Source organism: Macaca fascicularis, chromosome 6 (assembly GCF_037993035.2).
Source record: "Macaca fascicularis isolate 582-1 chromosome 6, T2T-MFA8v1.1".
Classification (NCBI taxonomy): Eukaryota; Metazoa; Chordata; class Mammalia; order Primates; family Cercopithecidae; genus Macaca; species Macaca fascicularis.
The window spans coordinates 145174227-145195066 of record NC_088380.1 but is presented as its reverse complement, the minus strand read 5'-3'; the positions used below and the strand labels follow the sequence as shown (position 1 = coordinate 145195066).

At 45.8% G+C, this 20840-nt stretch overlaps 1 long non-coding RNA gene across 2 annotated transcripts in view; it reads right to left on the bottom strand.

Moving 5' to 3' along the window:
• LOC135971432 (uncharacterized) overlaps window positions 1-20840 on the bottom strand; it is a 110606-nt gene that overhangs the window by 32495 nt on the left and 57271 nt on the right. Inside the window, exon 3 of one of the 2 annotated variants that reach the window (XR_010587641.2) lies at window positions 540-1963. The exons of the other annotated variant lie outside the window; for it this stretch is intronic. This is a non-coding gene — a long non-coding RNA (uncharacterized lncRNA). Of the gene's footprint in view, window positions 1-539; window positions 1964-20840 lie in introns of those variants that run through there. 2 annotated transcript variants of the gene reach the window in all.

Below are 20840 nucleotides of genomic sequence, written 5' to 3'. Positions count from 1 at the left end.
CATTTCCCCTGTGCTCTCTCTCTCTGGCCATCATGTGAGACACGCCTTGCTTCCCCTTCACCCTCCACGATTGTAAGTTTCCTGAGGCCTTCCTAGTCATGTGGAATTGTGAGTCAATTAAACCTCTTTCCTTTATAAATTACCCAGTTTCGGGTAGTATCTTCATAGCAGTGTGAGAACAGACTAATATGGGCAGCAAAAATAAAAATAGACAAACCACAGCAAACGAAAAAGCTTTGTACAGCAAAGGAAATAATCAACAGAGTGAAAAGATAACCTGTAGAATGGAAGAAAATATTTGCAAACTATTCATCCAACAAGGAACATTCCATAATATGTAAGAAACTCAAAAAAACTCAACAGCAAAAAAAAAAAAAAATTCCTTTGAAAAATGGACAAAGAATCTGAATAGATATTTCTCAAAAGAAGACATACTAACAGCCAATAAGTCTATGAAAAAATGCTCAACATCATTTATCATCAAGGAAGTGCAAATCAAAACCACAAGAAGATATAATCTCACCATGGTAAAAATGGCCTTTTTTTTTTTTTTTTTTTTTTTTGAGACAGAGTCTCGCTTTGCCACCCAGGCTGGAGTGCAGTAGTGTAATCTCGACTCACTGCAACCTCCGCCTCCCAGGCTCCAGCAATTCTCTTGCCTCAACCTCCCAAGTAACTGGGACTACAGTTGTGCGCCACCACGCCCGATAGTTTTTGTATTTTTAGTAGAGACAGGGTTCTGTCATGTTGGCCAGACTGGTCTCAAACTCCTGGCCTCCCAAAGTGCTGGGATTACAGGCGTGAACCACCGCACCCAGTCTAAAAATGGCTTTTATCAAAAAGACAAAATAACATAAGTTGGGAGGATGTGGAGAAAGGGGAATGCTTGTACACTGCTGGTGAGAATGTAAATTATTATAGTACAGCAGCTCTGAAGAACAGTATGGAGGTTCTTCAAAAAACTAAAATAGAACTACCATATGATCCAGCAATCCCTCTGCGGGTATAACCAAAAGAAAGGAAATCAGTAAATTGTGGAGATATCTGCATCCCGATGTGGACTACAACTCTCTTCACAATAACCAAGATACAGAATCAACCTGAATGTCTATTAACAGATGAATGGATAAAGGAAATGTGCTAAATATACACAATGGAATACTATTCAGCCATAAAGAAAGAAAGAAATCCTGTCATTTGCAGTAAGACATTATGTTAAGTGAAATAAGTCAGACACAAAATGAGGAATAACACATGTTCTCACTCATATGTGGGAGCTAAAAAAACTCAAACTCATGAAAGTGAGAAGAGTTGTGTTTATTAGAGACTGAGAAGGGTATGGGGAGGGGAGGAGAGGGAGAGGTTGGTTAATGGATACGAAGTTACAGCTAGATGAGAGGAATAAGTTCTAGTGTTCTCTAGCACTGTACAGTGAATGTGGTTAACAGCAATTTAGCGTACATTTTCAAAAAGCCTGGACAACATAATGAGACCTCAACTCTACAAAAAAAACTTTTTTTTTTTTTTTTTTTTTTAATTAACTAAATTTGGCCGGGCACAGTGGCTCTTGCCTATAATTCCAGCACTTTGGGAGGCCAAGGTTGGTGGATCACTTGAGGTCCGGAGTTCGAGACCAGCCTGGCCAACATGGTGAAATCCCATCTCTATTTAAAAAAATACAAAATTAGCCGAGCATGGTGGCACATGCCTGTAATCCCAGCTATTCAGAAGACTGAGGCAGGAGAATCACTTGAACCTGGGAGGTGAAAGTTGCAGTGAGCCGAGAACGTGACACTGCACTCCAGCCTCGGTGACAAGAGAGAAACTCCATCTCAAATAATAATAGAGATGGGAGGGTTGAAGCTTGGACTGAGGTGGGAGAATTGCTTGAGCCTGGAAGGTCGAGGCTGCAGTGAGCCATGATCGCTCCACTGAACTCCAACCTGGGCGACAGAGCAAGATCCTGTCTCAAAACAAAACAAAACAAAAAGCTAGAAGATAATATTTTGAATTTTCACAACATGAAGAAATTATAAATATTTAACATGATGAATATACTAACTACCCTGATTAGATTATTACACATTGTATACATATATCAAAATATCACTGTGTATCCCATAAATATGAACAATCATTACATGTCAACTAAAAATAAAATTGGCCGGGTGTGGTGACTCATGCCTGTAATCTCAGCACTTTGGGAGGCCAAGGCAGGTGGATCATCTGAGGTCAGGAGTACGAGATCAGCCTGGCCAACATGGTGAAACCCCGTCTCCACTAAAAATATAAAAATTAGCCAGGCATGGTGGTGGGCACCTGTAATCCCAGCTATTTGGGAGGCTCAGGCAGGAGAATCCCTTGAACCTGGAAGGCAGAGGTTGCAGTGAGCCAAGAGTGTACCATTGCACTCCAGCCTGGGCAACCAGAGGGAAACTGCGTCACACACACACACAAAAATTGAAATAAATTTAAAACAAAACAAAAAGTTACATTCTGGTCATGTTAAATTTGAGATGCTGCAGGGTGCAATGGCTCACGCCTGTAATCCCAGCACTTTGGGAGGCCAAGGCGGGCGGATCACTTGAGATCGGGAGTTAGAGACCACCCTGGCCAACATGGTGAAATCCCCTGTCTACTAAAAATATAAAAATTAGCCCAGCATGGTGGCACATACCTGGAGTCCCAGCTCCTCAGGAGGCTGAGGCAAGAGAATCACTCGAACCCCAGAAGCGGAGGTGGCAGTGAGCTGAGATCATGCCATTGCACTCCAGCCTGGGCGACAGAGCAAGATTGTCTCAAAGAAAAAAAAAATTAGCCAGGCGTGTAGCAAGCACCTGTAGTCTCAGTTACTCCTAGGCTTGGTTGGGAGAATCGCTTGGGCCCACAAGATCAAGGATGCAGTGTGCCATGATTATGCCACTGCACTCCAGTCTGGGTGAAAGAGCAAGACTGTCTCAAAAAAAGAATTTATTTTTTTTTTGAGATGCCTATTAGATGTTGTATTAGGTTCCTACGGCTGCTATAACAAATGACCACAAACTAAGTGGCTTAAAACAACAGAAATGTATTCTCTTACAGTTCTGGAAGCCAGAAGTATGAATGCAGGGTGTTATCAGATTGATTCTTTCTGGACACTCTGAGAGAGAATGTGTTCCATGCCTCTCTCCTATTTTCTGGTAGTGGCCAGCAATCCTTGGCTAACGGACACATCACTCCAGTCTCTGCCTCCATCTTCACCTGGTATTCTCCCTGTGTGTCTCTGTCTCTATGTTTCTCGTCTTTTTGTGTGGGGGGAACAGAGACTCGCTCTTTCACCCAGGCTGGAGCATGGTGGCGCGATCTCAGCTCACTGCAAGCTGCACCTCCTGGGTTCACGCCATTCTCCTGCTTCAGCCTCCCCAGTAGCTGGGACTACAGGTGCCTGCCACCACACCTGGCTAATTTTTTGTATTTTTAGTAGAGAAGGGGTTTCACCATGTTAATCAGGATGGTCTCAATCTCCTGACCTCATGATCTGCCCGCCTCGGCCTCCCAAAGTGCTGGGATTACAGGTGTGAGCCACTGCGCTCAGCTTTTTTTTTTTTTTTGAGACAGCATCTCACTCTGTCTTCCAGGCTGGAGTGCTGTGGTGTGAACCTGGTTCACTGCAGCCTCGAACTGCTGGGCTCAAGTGGTTCTCCTGGTTTCACCTTCCAAGTAGCTGGGACTATAGGTGTGCACCACCACTCCTCTTCTTATAAGAACACCAGTCATATTGGATTTAGGGCCCACCCTAACCCAGTGTGATTATTTTCTTATATATCAATCTATTTTACACCAAGTCAAAATCAATGGCAATCTTAACTTGATTATATCTGCAAAGACCCTATTTTCAAATAAGGTCACATTCACAGGTACTGGGGGTTAGGACTTCAATATATCTTTTTAGAGAATGCAATTCAACACATAAGAGATGTCAAAGGGTAGGTCAAGTAGGCCGATAGGTATACAAAGGTGAAATTCAGGGGAGAGGTCTAGTTTGGAAGTACTAATTTTGCCATCACAGTAAAACACTAGTGGGGGCTGGATGCAGTGGCTCACGCCTATTATCCCAGCATTTTGGGAGGCCAAGGTAAAAGGATCCCTTGAGCCCGGGAGTTTGAGACCAGCCTGGGCAACATAGTGAGACCCTTTCTCTATAAAAAATAAGAAAATTAGCCAAGCATGGTGTTACATGTCTGTATTATTTATTTTTATTTTTTGAGACAGAGTCTCTCTCTGTTGCCCAGCTGGAGTGCAGTGGCGTGATCCTGGCTTACTGCAATCTCCACCTCCCAGGTTCAAGCAATTCTGGTGCCTTAGCCTCTCAAGTAGCTGGGATTACAGACAGACACCACCACGCCCAGCTAATATTTGTATTTTTAGTAGAGACTGGTTTTTAGCATGTTGGCCAGGCTGGTCTCAAACTCCTGACCTCAAGTGATCCACCCACCTGGCCCTCCCAAAGTGCTGGGATTGTAGGTGTGAGCCATCATGCCCAGCCGCATGACTGTATTCCTAGCTACTTGAGAGGCTAAGGCAGGAGAATCACTTGAGCCCTGGGGACAGAGGCTGCAGTGAGCTAAGATTGTGCCACTGCACTCCAGGCTGAGTGACAGAGCGAGACTGTCTTAAAAGAAAAACAGTCATGAGACTACATGTAGATAGAGAAGAGGAAGGCAACTAGGTTGAATTCCAGCACTTTCCAACATTTAGTAGCTTGTTAAAGGAGGAGGAGCCAGCATAGGAGACAAAGAAGAAGTGCCCAGTGAGGTAGACAACCAGAAGAGTATGGTGTCCTGGAAGCCAAGAGGAGATTATGTTTCAAGATGGAAGCGGCAGTCAACAATACTGAGGAGTGGCTTTTGGACCTGGCAGCATGCTGACCATTGATGATCCTAATGATGATCAGTTTCAGTGGAGTTTTTTCTTCACTGAAGAGAGAATGCAAGGGAGGAAGTGAAGGCAGCAACTATACACAACTCTCAAGAAGTTTCGGTCGGGTACAGTGGCTCATGCTTGTAATCCCAGCACTTTGGGAGGATTGCTTGAGCCCAGGAGGTAGAAGATGCAGTGAGCCATGTTCACACCACTGCAACCTAGCCTGGGCGACAGAGCAAGACCCTGTCTTAAAAAAAAAAAGAGCCGGGCGCGGTGGCTCACGCCTGTAATCCCAGCACTTTGGGAGGCCGAGGCGGGCAGATCACAAAGTCGGGAGATCAAGACCATCCTGGCTAACATGGTGAAACCCCATCTCTACTAAAAATACAAAAAATTAGCCGGGCATGGTGGCGGGCGCCTGTAGTCCCAGTCCTAGCTACTCGGGAGGCTGAGGTAGGAGAATGGCATGAACCCAGGAGGCAGAGGTTGCAGTGAGCCGGGACCGTGCCACTGCACTCCAGCCGAGGCAACAGAGCGAGACTCTGTCTCAAAAAAAAATAAATAAAAAAGAAAAAGAAAAAAAAAAGTTTTGCCATGAAGCACAGTAGAAAAATTGGGTGACAATACAAGATAGAGGGTAGGGTCATTTATTTATGTTTTAAAGCTGGGCTATATTAGAAAATGTTTGCATGATATTGAGCATGTTCTAGGGTAGCAGATGGCCACTGATAGGAGTGGCAACGTATAAGAAAAAAGGCAGATAATTTGAATACGCATGCAGGTAGGTAAGTAGAATTGGTGCTAGGAAAATGAGGGAGCACCTGTCTAATTGCTTCTGTTTTCTCCGTGAGGCACGAGGTGAGACCATCAGCTGAAAGGGAGAAGTAAAAAGAGTGAAAGATGTCTGAAGAGACAGGAAGAGGTATGAAATATAAGTTGTGAAGAGTGAGAAAGTAAACATATTAGAGGAATGCTGGAGGATTACAGACTAGTGTTAAGTGTCCTCTTGAAATTTCCCACTCATACTTTGGACTCTCTCTAGACATCTTCCTTCTGGGTCTGCCACTTCTCTCAGGAAAGCACTCTGATCCTTGGTCCTGTTTAGGTCATATTCCTGTCTCTGGTCCAGTCATTGTGTACAGAGGATTCAATACTGGGATTGGACGGACCTGGGTCATATGCCTACTTTGTAACCAGAAGGGCTGGGATTGTGACTGGCAGCCCCACCAGAACCACATGGAATGGTGGGTTCCAAAGAAAACAGAGATGTTAGACAGGTGGGATAATACTCTTTCTCCCCTGCTGCTCTCCCCAGGATGTCCTGAGGCTCAGTGAGACGACGTCTGTCAAATTGTGTTCTGAATTTCACAGTACTACAACGTAAAGGATTATAACAGTAGCACTTAGTAAGTGCTGGATGTATTTAATTATTCTCTCAGGAAACAATTGTTGAGTCTCTAAGTGAGGCTTTGTGCTAGGCTCATGAAGGATGAGACAAATCATGCTCTATTGAAAAAAAAAAAAAGCCAGATGTAGTGGCTCATGCCTGTAATCCCAGCACTTTGGAAGGCCAAGGTCTTGAAGACAAGTCATGAATACAGTGTGATCTTTCCCATCAAAAGACTTGTATTTTAAATATTTTTAGAAGTTAAAAAAAAAAAAAAAAGACTTACACTTTAGTAAAGATGTATTAGTCAGCTTTTGCCAGGCTATGCTGTGGTAACACCACCAAAATATTCATGGCTTATAGCAACAAGGGTTGATTTCTTGCTCATCAGCTTCAAGTTAGTTTCAGCTCTGTTGCAAGAGTCTCGTCATTCGAACACAGGCCATTATCATGGCAGATGGTAAACAGGGGACTGTGATAGCTCTTAAAGCTTCTGCTCTGATTACTTTCATTCTTGTTAGATTGGCTAAAACAAGCCATATGGCCAAACTGGTAACCAATGGAGTGGTAAAGTATCAGTACCACAGGGAGGTATTGATAGTCACACGGCAATATGAGGCAATATTTTACAGAGAGAAGTGAATAACTAGAAAATATAATCATCACAAAGGGTTAGAAATAAATGAATGCCCATCATATACTAGAAAGCATGGCCAGACATGGTGGATGGCTCACACCTGTAATCCCAGCACATTGGGAGGCTGAAGTGGGCAGATGGCTTGAGCCTAGGAGTTTGAGACCAGCCTGGGCAACGTGATGAAACCCCACCTCTACAAAAAATACAAAAAGTAGCCAGGCATGGTGGCACATGCCTGTAGTCCCAGCTACTCAGGAGGCTGAGATGGGAGGATCAGTTGATCTTGGAAGGTGGAGATTGCAACAAGCTAAGATCACGGCACTGCACTCCACTGTGGGTGACAGGGTGAGACACCATCTCAAAAAGAAAAAAAAAAAAAAAAAAGGAAAAAGGAAAGGAAGGAAGTGGTCAGAGTCTTATGATCCAGGGCATTAGGAGTTCAAAGGTAGAGCAAGACTTTCCAGTTGGGGAGATCAGAGAAGGCTTCTTGGAGGAAGTGGTTTTTGAGTTATGACTTAGTATTAGAGGATCTGGATGGTTACAGAAGAAGGCAGGGTATTCTAGCAAAGGAACAGCATGAGAAAGGCATAGAAGAGGAAAAGTAGAATGCTTAGATAGGAATGGTGGATGGAGGGCCGGGTGCGGTGGCTCACGCCTGTAATCCCAGCACTTTGGGAGGCCGAGGCGGGCGGATCACAAGGTCAGGAGATCGAGACCACGGGGAAACCCCGTTTCTACTAAAAATACAAAAAATTAGCCGGGCGCAGTGGTGGGCGCCTGTGGTCCCAGCTACTCAGGAGGCTGAGGCAGGAGAATGGCGTGAACCCAGGAGGCGGAGCTTGCAGTGAGCCAAGATCGTGCCACTGCACTCCAGCCTAGGTGACAGAGCGAGACTCCATCTCAAAAAAAAAAAAAAAAAAGAATGGTGGATGGTTTAGTTAGCCTGAAGTAGGGGAATTAGGAGGAAATATATTTTAAAAATTTTTTTTATTTATTTTGAGACAGGGTCTTGCTCTGTCACCCAGGCTGGAGTGCAGTGGCATGATCATGACACACTGTAGCCTCAACTTCCCGGGCTCCAGAGATCCTCCCACCTCAGCCTCCCAAGTAGCTGGGACTACAGGCGCATGCTACCGCATTTGCCTAATTGTTGTGTTTTTGGTAGAGACAGGGTTTCACCATGTGGTCCAGGCTGGTGGAAGAAATAATGGAAGGATGAGACTCCATAATGAGTCAGCCTGTGGGCCTCCAAGAGGTTACAGAGTATCCCATCCCCACAATCCAGCTCCCCAGCAAGGGGTTCCTGAACTAGGGAAGTGCCTGTAATTGCTGGTGAGTTGAGAGTGGGCAGGCTTTTTGCTGGACTTTTCTGCCCTTCCTGGCTTGATCAAGCCCAGATGTTAGCCCAACATCAGCTTCTCTCTCTCAATGCCTCGTTTCAAAGTCTTGTTGGGAATTATACTCCTAATGTTCTTAAAAATGTTTCCACGGTTTCTGTTTGTTTCCTCTGCCTGCTTCAGCCAGCCTGATATTCAGAAGACACTTCCAAGCTAGGAGATGTTAAAACCCAAAACGAGGTCTTCCTAAAGGCAGGCAGATGGACCAAATAACCGGGCTGGTGCAGCGCCCATGCTTGTAAAGGAAGCCTCAATCTTCAGCCTGCTGCCTTCTCTCTTCTGTAGCAGCAAAATTAATTTTTGTTTGTTTTCTATAGAATAAGATCCCTAGCCTGGGTGACATAGTGAGACTCATCTCTACAAAAAGATTTTTTTAAAATTAGTCTGCATGGTGGCATGCACCTGTAGTCCTAGCTACTTGGGAGGCTGAGGTAGGACAATCCCTTGAGCTCAGGAGTCGGAGGCTGCAGTGAGCTATGATCACATCACTGCACTCCATCCTGTGTGACAGAGTGAGACCTTGTCTCAAAAAAAAAAAAAAGCATAAAACCCTATAATTTATTTTGTTCACAATGTCATAGAAGAAAAATATAATGGCTCTTTACAGTTTCATTCATTACAGTATGAATTTCATTGTGTTTTTTCTCTTCTGCTTATCAGGAATGATTTGAGTTAAATATTTATGTAACAAACTTTCTGCTTGTTATTATGTGATAAAAATGTGATGATCAGTAAAATTAATTTTATCACAGTCTTGATGGTTTTCTTTGTAGCTATCAAATCCAGTACACAGATGGGAAAAATTTTGTGAGAGTGGGTCCTAGCTTGTTGGAGCTAATGAGCTTCCAGCATGGTGGGCGTGTAGTCTAATTGATACTGGCTCTGGGCAGGCTTGCACTTTTAATCATTAATGCCCTGCAGCCTGCTGGAAGCATGGAAAGAAACAGGCTGACTAGGATGTGCCAGGAGAAGGACCAGAGCCACAAGGAGGCCTCCCACTGCCTAGGAGGGGCCTGCCTGAAGGCACAAGTAGAGCTCAGGACCCATCTGCTGGGCACAGACCTTGGTGGTCCTGCCTCAGGGGAGGCAAAGGAATCCTCCCTTGGGAGCCTCCAATATCAAAAATCTCAGTAGGTGCCGGGACCCATCTCAGGCCTGGGAGGTGGAGGGCTTATATATCACTCATTCCATCATTCATTTACTCAAAACTATGTATTAAGCATCAACTCTGTGCCAGACACTGGGTACAGTAATAAGCAAGACAGACATGCTTCCTGTTCTTTCAGAGTTTCTGTTAGCCTTGGAAGCAGATAGTAAGCAAGTTAAGAAATAAATGAGCTAGATAAGGTAAGTAGTAAGTGTTGTGAAGACAATAAAAGAGTAGTGTGGGCCAGGCATGGTGGCTCACATCTGTTATCCCAGCACTTGGGAGGCCTAGGCAGGCGGATCACCTGAGGTCGGGAGTTCGAGACCAGCCTGACCAACATAGAGAAACCCCGTCTCTACTAAAAATACAAAATTAGCCAGGTGTGGTGACACCTGCCTGTAATCTCAGCTACTCAGGAGGCTGAGGCAGGAGAATCACTTGAACCTGGGAGGCAGAGGTTGCGGTGAGCCGAGAGCATGCCATTGCACTCCAGCCTGGGCAACAAGAGAAAAACTCGGTCTAAAAAAAAAAAAATGAGTAGTGTGATAAGAGTCCCTGGGTACGGGGTAGGTTTACACTAGATAACAGGGAAGGCTGTTCTGCAAAACTGTCATTTACACCAAGACCTGAGAAATGGGAAGGAGCCAGCTTTACAAAGTGCTGGGGGACAAGCATTCTAAGTACATATTTGGAACAACAGGTGCAAAGGGAGAATGATTTGGAGATGGAGGTTGGAGAGTTGAATGGCAGATTATGCAAAGTTCTGTAATGCCAAGTAAATTAGTCAATAGACAATTAGTAAAAATCAGAAGGCCAGGTGCAGTGGCTCATGCCTGTAATCCCAGCACTTTGGGAAGCCAAGGCAGGCAGATCGCTTGAGCCCAGGAGTTCGAGACCAACCTGGGAAACATGGCAAAACTCCAACTCTACAAAAAATACAAAAATTAGCTAGGCATGGTGGCAGACACCTGTGGTCGCGCTACTCAGGAGGCTGAGGTGGGAGAATCACTTGAACCCAGGAGGTAGAGGAGGTTGCAGTGAGCTGAGATTGTGCCGCTGCACTCCAGCCTGGGTGTCAGAGTGAGACTCTGTCTCAAAAAAAAAAAAAAAAAAAAAAATCAGAAATTCCTCTAGGTATTTCAAGTAGATGGAATTTAATTTGAAGAATTGGTAACAAACATTTTGGAAGAAGTAGAGAAGCAAAAAGAAGATGAGGTTATCCAAAGACCAGTATTTACAGGAATTCACTATCAGCCCTAAGGCTGGAAAAGCAAAATAGGAAATGGTGGTAATCACAATCAATGGCTGAGCCATGGACGCTGCTGTATAGGAAATGAACTGCTTGAAAGTGGGAACCCAAGAGCAAGCAATGTGGCCATTGCTAGAGGTGCCATCAAAATGCAGAAAAGAAAATGGCGGCCAGGCGTGATGGCTTACGCCTGTACTCCCAGCACTTTGGGAGGCTGAGGCAGGTGGATCACTTGAGGTCAGGGGTTCAAGACCAGCCTGGCCAACATGGTGAAACCCCGTCTCTACTAAAAATACAACAATTAGCCAGGAGTGGTGGTGTGCGCCTGTAATAGTACTCAATAAATATCATCATCATCATTATTATGCAGTGTCATATCCGGATACCATCGTACAGGCCCCCCTTCGTGAGCTCTGCATTTGATATGCAGAACAGACTGCCAGGGCAATCTGACTACCTCACTTCACATCTGTAAAATAGGAATAAAGATAATCACAGGTTTCTTATGAGGATAATATATGTAAAATACTTAGCACAGTGCCTGGTACTTGTTTAAGGTCCCAATAAATATTTGCTATCTATTGGCTGTACTGAAAGTACAACCAGTATCATGTGAGGGATACCCAGGCTTTTTGATGAGACAAAGGAGTTCTTAGGACTTGGAAAGGTTGGGAACAAGGGTCCTAGGAGCACTCAGTCCAGAAAATCGATAGGATCAGAGAAATTTCCATTCCCATCTTCACTCCCACAGGACTCATGCAAAAGATCTTTATTGTGCTTTGCATCTGCAAACTCTGTTTGGGTCTGTAAGCATGAAGTCCACAGAATATGAAATGTGGTGGGGGCTGAAGGATTCTGATGGAGCAGTGGGGTACCAAACAATACAATTAGCATCATTCCAATTATCTATTGCTGTGTAGCAAAATATCTGATAGCTTCGAGCTTGAAACAATCATTTTTTTGTGCTCATGGTTCCCTGGGTCAAGAATTTGGAGAGGGTACAGTGGAGGGCGGGTTGTCTTTGTTCTATAACATCTGGGGCCTCAGCTGGTAAGATTTAAGGGACGTGGGTCTCTCAACAGCTGGGGCTGGAATCACTGAAGGCTCGGTCAAAAACATGTCTAGTTCCTGGGCTGGGTTGACTGGAAGATTAGGACTGCAGGCCGGAGTGCCTACATGTGGCCTCTCTGGATGGTTTGGCTTCCTCACAACATGGTGGCTGTAGAATAGTCAGACTTCCCATGTGGTAATTCAGTTTCTAATCATGAGTTTTTCAGCTACCAAAGAGGAAACTACATCACCTTTTTTGACCAAGCCTCAGAAGTTTCTCAGCATTACTTTTTTTTTTTTTTTTTTTTGAGACAGAGTCTCACTCTGTTGCCCAGGCTGGAGTGCGGTGGTGTGATATCGGCTCACTGCAACCTCTGCCTCCCAGATTCAAGCAATTCTCCTACCTCAGCCTCCTGAGTAGCTGGGATTATAGGCATGTGCCACCATGCCCAGCTGATTTGTGTATTTTTAGTAGAGATGGGGTTTTGCCATGTTGCCTAAGCTGGTCTCGAACTCCTGAGTTCGGGTGATCTGCTGGCCTCGGCCTCCCAAAGTGCTGGGATTACAGGCATGAGCCACAGCACTCAGCCTCCCAACATTACTTCTGCTGCAATTTATTAGTTTCAAAGGAGACATAAGCCCACTAGACTCAAGGGGAGGAGAATTAAACCCTATCTCTTGATGGGGAAGAACAAAGTTCTAGAAGAGCATGTGGGATGGGAGATATTATTGTGACCATTTTTAGAAAATATAATTTGCCAAAGGCTTGCAGGTTAGAATTCATTCTTCCCATGGACTTGCCAACCATCTCAAGAGAACAAGGCCTAAGCTCCCCAAGGATGATGGGGCCAAAAGCACATGCTCCTGTCTGTGCCCTGCCTTACCCTGTGGAGGAAGCCTCCTGAAGACCCAAAAAGAGAAGTGATCTGAGGCCCAGAATGAGTCCTCAGAGAGTCCCCTGGCGAACACTCAGTGAATACATACCATATCAGAGAGCAAGAGAGCTGCAAACTGTGCTGGGATCCCATCTCATATGACACTGCATAATGATAATGATGGTGATGATAAGACATTTACTGAGTGCCCATTTGGGAGCAAGCATTTAAATGTATTTTTGTTTTTCATTTAAGCCTCCAAAAGGAAATGTATAACCTTAAATGCATATCTTAGAAAAGAAAAAAGATTGAAAATTAATGAGCTAAGAATTTATCTTAATAAGTTAGAAAAAAACCACAGCAAATAAACTCAAAGTAGAGGGAAGGAAATGACAAAGTGGAGAACAGAAATTGAAGAAACATGCCACAGAACACGCCACAGAGAGGATGAGCTAAGCCAGTCACAAGCTAATTGTGTGAAAATTGATAAATCCCTGGTGATAATGATGAAGAAAAAGTTGAAAGAAGGCAAAAATATTCAAAGTCAGGAATGAAAAGAAAGTTATTGCTATGGATGTTACAGGCATTAGAAATAAAATAAGAGGACATTGTGAATAATTTTGGGCCAATAAAATTGAAGGTATATTCGAAATAGACAAATTGGTTGAATATATAACTTAGCAAAACTGACTCACCTTGACATAGGAATCTGGATAATCCTATAACCATTAAAGAAATGAAATCAGAAGTCAAACATGTTCCATTGAAGAAAATCTCAGGCTTCACTGGCAAGTTCTAATCTTTTTTTTTTTTTTTTTTTTTTTTTGAGATAGGGTCTCCCTCAGTCACCCAGGCTGGAGTGCAGTGGCACGATCCTGGCTCATGACAACATCCACCTCCCAGGCTCAGCCTTCCAAGTAGCTGGGACTACTGGCACGCTCCACCATGCCTGACTAATTTTTGTATTTTTTAAAGAGGTGGGGTTTCGCCATGTTGCCTAGGCTGGTCTTGAACTCCTGAGCTCAAGTGGTCTGCCCACCTCGGCCTCCCAAAGTGCTGGGATTACAGGAGTGAGCCACTGCGCCCAGCCAAGTTCTAATTCTTAAAACACCCCAGGAGAGTATTATAATTCCCGTCTTCAGATGAGGAAACAGGCTCCAAGAATTCAAGCAACCTGCCTAAGGGCTCAGAGTTAGTCAATGTCAAAGCCAAGATTTTTTTTTTTTTTTTTTTTTTTTTTTTAACAGGGTCTGGCTCTGTCACCTAGGCTGGAATATAGTAGCATGATCTTGGCTCACTGCAACCTCCACTTCCAAGGCTCAAGTGATCCTCCCACCTCAGCCTCCCAAGTAGCCAGGACCACAGGCACACACCACTATGCCCAGCTAATTTTTTTTTTTTTTTCTTGTAGAGATGGAGTTTCACCATGTTGGCCAGGCTGGTCTCAAACTCCTGAACTCAAGAGATCGGCTTGCCTCAGCCTCCCAAAGTGCTGGGATTACTGGGGTGAGACATCACATCAGTCCTGAAGTCAAGATTTGAACCCTGGTTGACCTGGCTCCAAAACCAGAAAGCTCAGCCATTATACTCCTCAGCCTCTTCTTCAAATGCTACAGCCAGTAGCCAGCAGCATAGATGTGAGGGTGAAGGACAAGGCTGTGGTCCAGAAGCCCTAGAGACAAGTATCTGATATATCCACTCAGAGAAGAAGGAACCTGGAGATTATCCCCAGGACCCCACTCTGCCATCCTTCAAGACCTATTCAAATGCTACCACTGCTTCTCTGCAGAGCACCATAAACCCTGCCCGGAGCCCTCATAGCTGCCCTAGCCCCCCTCACCTTTAAATGCCTCTGTCTCTGGGCCTTACCTATATATTGTCTGCTGTGTATCATTCTCACCAAAGTTTTCCAACCTTGGAAATGCATGGCTTTTCTCAGGTGAGACTACAGGTCTTGGTTTAAGAAAGCTGCACTGAAAAGCAAAATGCTAGTCTGGGCATGGTGGCTGACACCTGGAATCTCAGCACTTTGGGAGGCTGATGGGGGAGGATTCCTTGAGTCCAGGAGTTCAAGACCAGCCTGGGAAACAGAGAGAGACCCTATCTTTAAAAAAAAAAGAAAATAAGAAAAAAAAAATCAAAGAAAAAGAAAATAGAGGGACATGGTGATGCACCTATAGTCCCAGCTACTCAGGAGGCTGAGGTAGGAGGATCATTTGAGCCCAGGAGTTAGAGGCTGCAGTGAGCTATGATCATACCACTGCACTCCAGCCTGGGAGACCCTGTCTCCAAAAAAAAAAAAAAGAAAAAAGTTAAATGCGCCACTGTAGCAGATCACTGGGGCTCTGAAGACTGTAAGGCAACTACCATAGTCTTCTAGACCAGGGGTCTCTAACCCCTGGGCTGCGGACGGATACCAGTCCCTGACCTGTTAGAAACTGGGCTGTACAGCAGGAGGTGAGCGGTGGACAAGTGAGTGAGCATTACCGCCTGAGCTCTGTCTCCTGTCAGATCACGGGGGCATTCGATTCTTTTTTTTTCTTTTTTTTCCTGTTTTTGAGATGGACTTTTGCTCTGCCATCCAGGCTGGGGTGTAGTGGCATGTAATCTCAGCTCACTGCAACCTCCACCTCCCCGGTTCAAGCAATTCTCCTGCCTCAGCCTCCCAAGTAGCTGGGATTACAGGCACCTGCCCCCACACCCGATTAATTTTTTGTATTTTTAGTAGAGAGGGGGTTTCACCATGTTGGTCAGGCTGGTCTTGAACTCCTGACCTCGTGATTCACCCACCTCGGCCTCCCAAAGTGTTGGGATTACAGGCATGAGCCACCACTCCAACCGGCATTAGATTCTCATAGGAGCATGAACCCTATCGTGAACTGCACATGCGAGGGATCTAGGTTGTGCACTCCTTATGAGAATCTAATGCCTGAGTACAGTTTCATCCTAAAACCTCCCCTCCGTCTGTGGAAAAATTGTCTTCCACGAAACCAGTCCCTGATGCCAAAAAAGTTGGGGACCGCTGTTCTAGACCACCCAAAATATGTTCTTGCTAAAAGTTATTTTAAGATTTTCACTAAAATAAAAACTAAAAATTTAAATATTCTCATGGTAAAATTTGTGGTCCCTGAAGATAGATTTTATAACAAGCATGAACTGCTCCACAATATAACGTAGCATTTCACTGTCTTTTGAAATCAAAATTAAATCCAGTTTAAGTTCTGTGGAATGCTAGATTTTGCTTCCATCTCTTCACCCCATCCTGGGTAATAGGGTAATCCATCCACATTCTTTACCCACTAACTGTGAACAGGGTGGATTTCTCCATGCCTTGCCTTGGCTCAGCCATGTGACTTGCCATGAGCAGCAGTATTTTAGCAGATGTGACATGAGCAGAGGTTTAAAATGGGCATGCACACTGGGACTGTTGCTGGGGTGCTTCTGCCATCTCCATGAACATCCTCCGGCTGGCCTGCTGGTCATGAAAGGAGGATGAGAGACACGTAGAGTGGTGCCAAACCATGCCAGCCAAAGCTGGCCTATAGCAATGAACTCCAGCTGGTCCCCAAACACATGCACTAAATAAACACTGTCGTGTGCTGCTAAAATTCTGTGATTGTTCTACCACACTAATTACTGCGACCATGGTTAACTGATACAAGCCCCTTCTTACCAAGATTACCATGTCCTTCAGTACTGGCCATTGGCTGTGGCCAGTTGCCACAGCTAATACATATGCCCAGCCTGGCTGTGAAGCACATCTGCAGGTGGGGGGTGCCGTCCCATCTCCTCTGTGACAAGTTCAGTCACCGTGTCCTTTGAGAACAAAGGCTCCCAGAACTGCAGCTCTTTGTGCTCAGCCCTCATAGGCATACATGGCCCTCAGTGAAATCTGATCGCCTGGGTTTGATTCTTGGATCCATAACCTTAGGAAGTTCACTTTATCTATCTTTGCCTTATCTGTCAGATGGAAACAATAATAGTACCTACTTCACAGGGTTCTTGTGAGAAATAAGTGAATACGTACAACATGCCTCACACAGCGCTTCCTGGCACACAGTAGGTATGCACTAAATGCTGTCTGTTATTATTAGCACACATGTGGTCACCCACATATTCTTCCTCCTAGGTCCTCCCATCTCAGAGGACACATCCTCGTGAGTGCAGGTTTCTGCCATCGATGGAATTCATACCTTCATTCCCTCTCTGGTCTTGAGAGTTTCAACTAACCCTCTTGAGTTGAGACCATCGCGCTTTAATCTGGGAAGCATTATGCCTCCAATCCTAATCTTTGTTTAAAAAGTCTGTTTGGAAGTTGTCTTCTGGGAATCCTGCTGCTTGCAGCTTCTCTTTTCTACTCTGAACTACACCAGCCCTCATGGGGGTCAAGAAAGTCCACACTTCAAGGACATGAAGTCTGGCTCTCTCCCGCTCCTCGCCCCAGGGATGAAATGCCTTTCATTCTTTTGAGGTGAGCCTGCAGCTGAGAAAAACTAGACATGGTTATTTCCTCAATAGGTCATTCTGCTACATTTAATTCTCAATAAATCTTCACCATGAGATTTGAATTCCTCAGCTTTGTTTTATTCAGTGTGTACCTCCAGCACTTAGGACACAACCCACACTTAGTAGGTGCTTGATAAACGTTGTGTAAATGAATGAATGAAGAATATGAATCACAGGGTGGGAACAATTTTCAAACTAGGGGTGGAGAAATCAACATGACCATTCACTGTGTGCCCAGCCTCGTGCTTGACACTGAGGTCCAAGCAAGAAAAGTAACAAGGCACTTGGAGCTTGTAGTCAAGTCCTCAAAGACTAAAGTCTACAAAGTAAACAGAGCTCAACCACACAAATCACTTGTTCTGCCTATCCCACATCAGAGAGAACCCAGTGAAGTGTTGGTTCAGAAGAGGCAGGATGTGGCCTAAGGTCTGAAGGCATGGGAGGGACTGAGGCAGAGGGCATGGGGGGCCCAGCTTACCCTGAGATAAGGTGTCCCAGAACACCACGAGCAAGGGCACAGCACAGGAATGAGATGGCTATTTGTGGAAAAGAACCATGACACCAGCCCGAGCCATTTGCAGCACTTGTGATAGGGAGTCATGGGGGTAAACTTAGCTATTTCAGGCTGTGGGTTGAGTGTTGAGACCTGGAGGTTAGGCTGGGAGTGGATCCTAGCAAAACAGGCCACAAAGACTGGGGCCCTGAGGTAAGGTGTGACAGCACCCACTAGCAGCAGGGCTCTCTTTCCTCTCATTCCAGGACCAGGCGAGATTTGAACCCCTGCCAGAGCCTCCAAATATGAGCCCACCACAGGGCACATCCCTCTGCTCCTCTAAGAAGGTGAAATTTGTATGGGTCAGGAGGCTTTGGTTTCCAGCGACAGAAAAACTCTAGCTAACTTAAGCAAAAAATGATTGTATTAGAAAGAAATGAGGGTGGCTCACAGAATCAAAGAAAATGCTAAAGAGGCTGTCCCAGAAACAGGAGGAAGCAGGACTGTGAAATCAAGGGCTATGGAGCAATCCCTTTATGGTGCCGCCTTGGGGATACATTAATTCCATTTACTTTGTTTCTTTCTTTCTTTTCTTTCTTTCTTTCTTTTTTTTTTTTAATAGAGACTGATCTTGCTATGTTGCCCAGGCTGGTCTTGAACTCTTGGCCTCAAGCGATCCTCCTGTCTAGTCTTCCCAAAGTGCTGAGATTACAGGTGTGAGCCACTACACTGGGTCCCATTTTCATGTCATTCCATTTCAGATTCAAGGAGGTGTCCAGGCACAGTGGCTCATGTCTGTAATGCCAGCACTTCGGGAGGCTGAGGTGGAAGGGTCCCTTGAGCCCAGGAATTTGAGACCAGCCTGGGCAACAGAGCAAGAGTACATCTCTATTTTATTTTATTAATTTATTTATTCATTTATTTATTTATTTTTAGTTAGAGTGTCACTCTGTTGCCAAGGCTAGAGTACAATCTCTGCTCACTGCAGCCTCTGCCTCCTGGGCTCAAATAATTCTCCTGCCTCATCCTCCCTAGTAGCTGGGATTACAGGCACCTACCACCACGCCTGGTTAATTTTTGTATTTTTTGTAGAGATGTGGTTTCACTACGTTGGCCAGACTGGTCTCAAACTCCTAACCTCAGCTGATCTTCCTATCTTGGCCTCCCAAAGTGCCGCGATTATAGGCATGAGCCACCATGCCCAGCCCCATCTCTATTTAAAAAAAAAAAAAAAAAAAGATTCAAGGAGGAGAGAGCATCTGATTGGCCTAGCTTGGGTCACACGCCAATCCCTTAGCCAGGGAATGGAGGTAGCCTTCGCTGACAGTCCACCAAGATTATAACAGCTGAAACAGTTGCCCCAAGCCAAATCTCCAAAGCTAGTGCCAAGGGAAATGGATACTGGGCAGGCCAAAACAGTGGCTCTCTATTACAGGACATGTGCACTGGGAAAACCTAGGGCCCAGTTGGTGCTGGAGGCTGGGGAAAGTGGGACGATGGAGCAGTTACCTGAACAGATAGGTGTACCTTTGTGACTGGATCCCTAGGCCTCAGAGCCCAGAGTCCACTTCAAGTTCCTCCTTCAGGGACCTTCAGGACTGTTAGGGTGAGATGTGGGCTGGTATGGAAGAAGGGGCTATTAAGGTTCTAAGTGGTTGCAGTGAGCTGAGATCACGCCGTTGCACTCCAGACTGCTCAACAGAGCGAGACTCCGTCTCAAAAAAAAAAAAAAAAAAGGTTCTAGGTGGGAACCCCAGGCCAGTGTTGAGAAGTGAACCCGTGGAACTTAATAATTTAATAGTTCCAAAGTGAGAGGAGGGAGGGACTTGGCTTTTCCTGGGATATGGCAAGCATGGACAGCAAGCCCACTCTCAATCTCCAGGATGCCGAGAGGGTCAAGCGTTCCCCCGGCTTCCCCAGGCCCCTCACACCACAAGGAATTTCAGAAGATCAGAGGCAAAGGCCAGTGCTCATGCAGGGGAGAAGCAGGGAGAAACCTCCTGCTTCATGCAGTCGAAAGAGAGTCAAACGGGGGTGGGGGTTTGTTAGGAAAGTGTAATTACCAAGCCTGCCTGTTCCTAAAGCCTGGCACAAGGAAAATGGGACCATCTGGGATCTTGATGCTGTACAGCGGGGGCAGAGGCAGACTCAGGGCAACCGAAACCTCTCCATGTGGTTGGAGCCTCCCTGAGCCTGGTCCAGACCTGGACCAGCTCAGTCTGAGAGGTGGAATGAGTTCTGAGCACAGGTCGCACAGGGACTTGTAGGCTCTTCAGGAACCAGGGAGGAGTGGGCTTATGAGAATGTGACATCAGGAGGAGGAGACAAGAAGGTTCTAGATTCACTCTCCATTCTTCCCTGCCCTGCTTAGAGCCACAGGAAGCTGACCTCTGTGTACTTACTGCCCTGGCTCCTTGCCCTCAGCTTCCTGTTGGGTTTGGCCAATGGAAGGCACTGGCAGGAGACTAGCTGATAGGATGAGAAAGAAGTCAGGGCACTCATTCCACAACCTCAGCCCCACTGCTGGGCCTGGGTGTTGGCAGCAGCTGCCTTCCTCTGTAGAAGGCCACAGCTCCCTTGGGGCAACAGCTCTCCCACAGCCACAGCTGTCACCAAGTTCTGCCAATACCACACCCAGGCACAGTGGCTCTCACTTGTAATCCAAGTATTTTGGGAGGCCAAGGCGGGCAGATCCCTTGAGGTCAGGAGTTCGAGACCAGCCTGGCCAACATGGTGAAACCCCATCTCCACTAAAAATACAAAAACTAACCAGGCGTGGTGGCACACACTTGTCGTCCCAGCTACTCAGGATGCTGAGGCGGAAGACTCACTTGAACCCAGGAGGTAGAGGTTGCAGTGAGCCGAGATCGCACCACTGCACTCCAGCCTGGGCGACAGAGTAAGAATCTGTCTTAAAACAAACAAACAAAAAATCCCAGCGTGCCTCCTCTTACCCTTTCCGGCCTCCAGGAGCTAAGGGCTTTCTTCTGCAGCAGGCCCTGGGTGCCCCCTGGCCCTCGTAGTTTCCTGCAGCCCCGGTCACCTGTGACTGGTCTTTTCATTAGCCTCTCCTCAGCTCACCCTCTGAAGGAGCCGCCTTTTTCCTGCAGGCCCCTGGTGGAACAACCTCTTACCGTAGCATAGCAGCGTGGAAGCCCCCTGCTTGCCCAGGGCTGCCTCAGAGAGAACAACAGTCA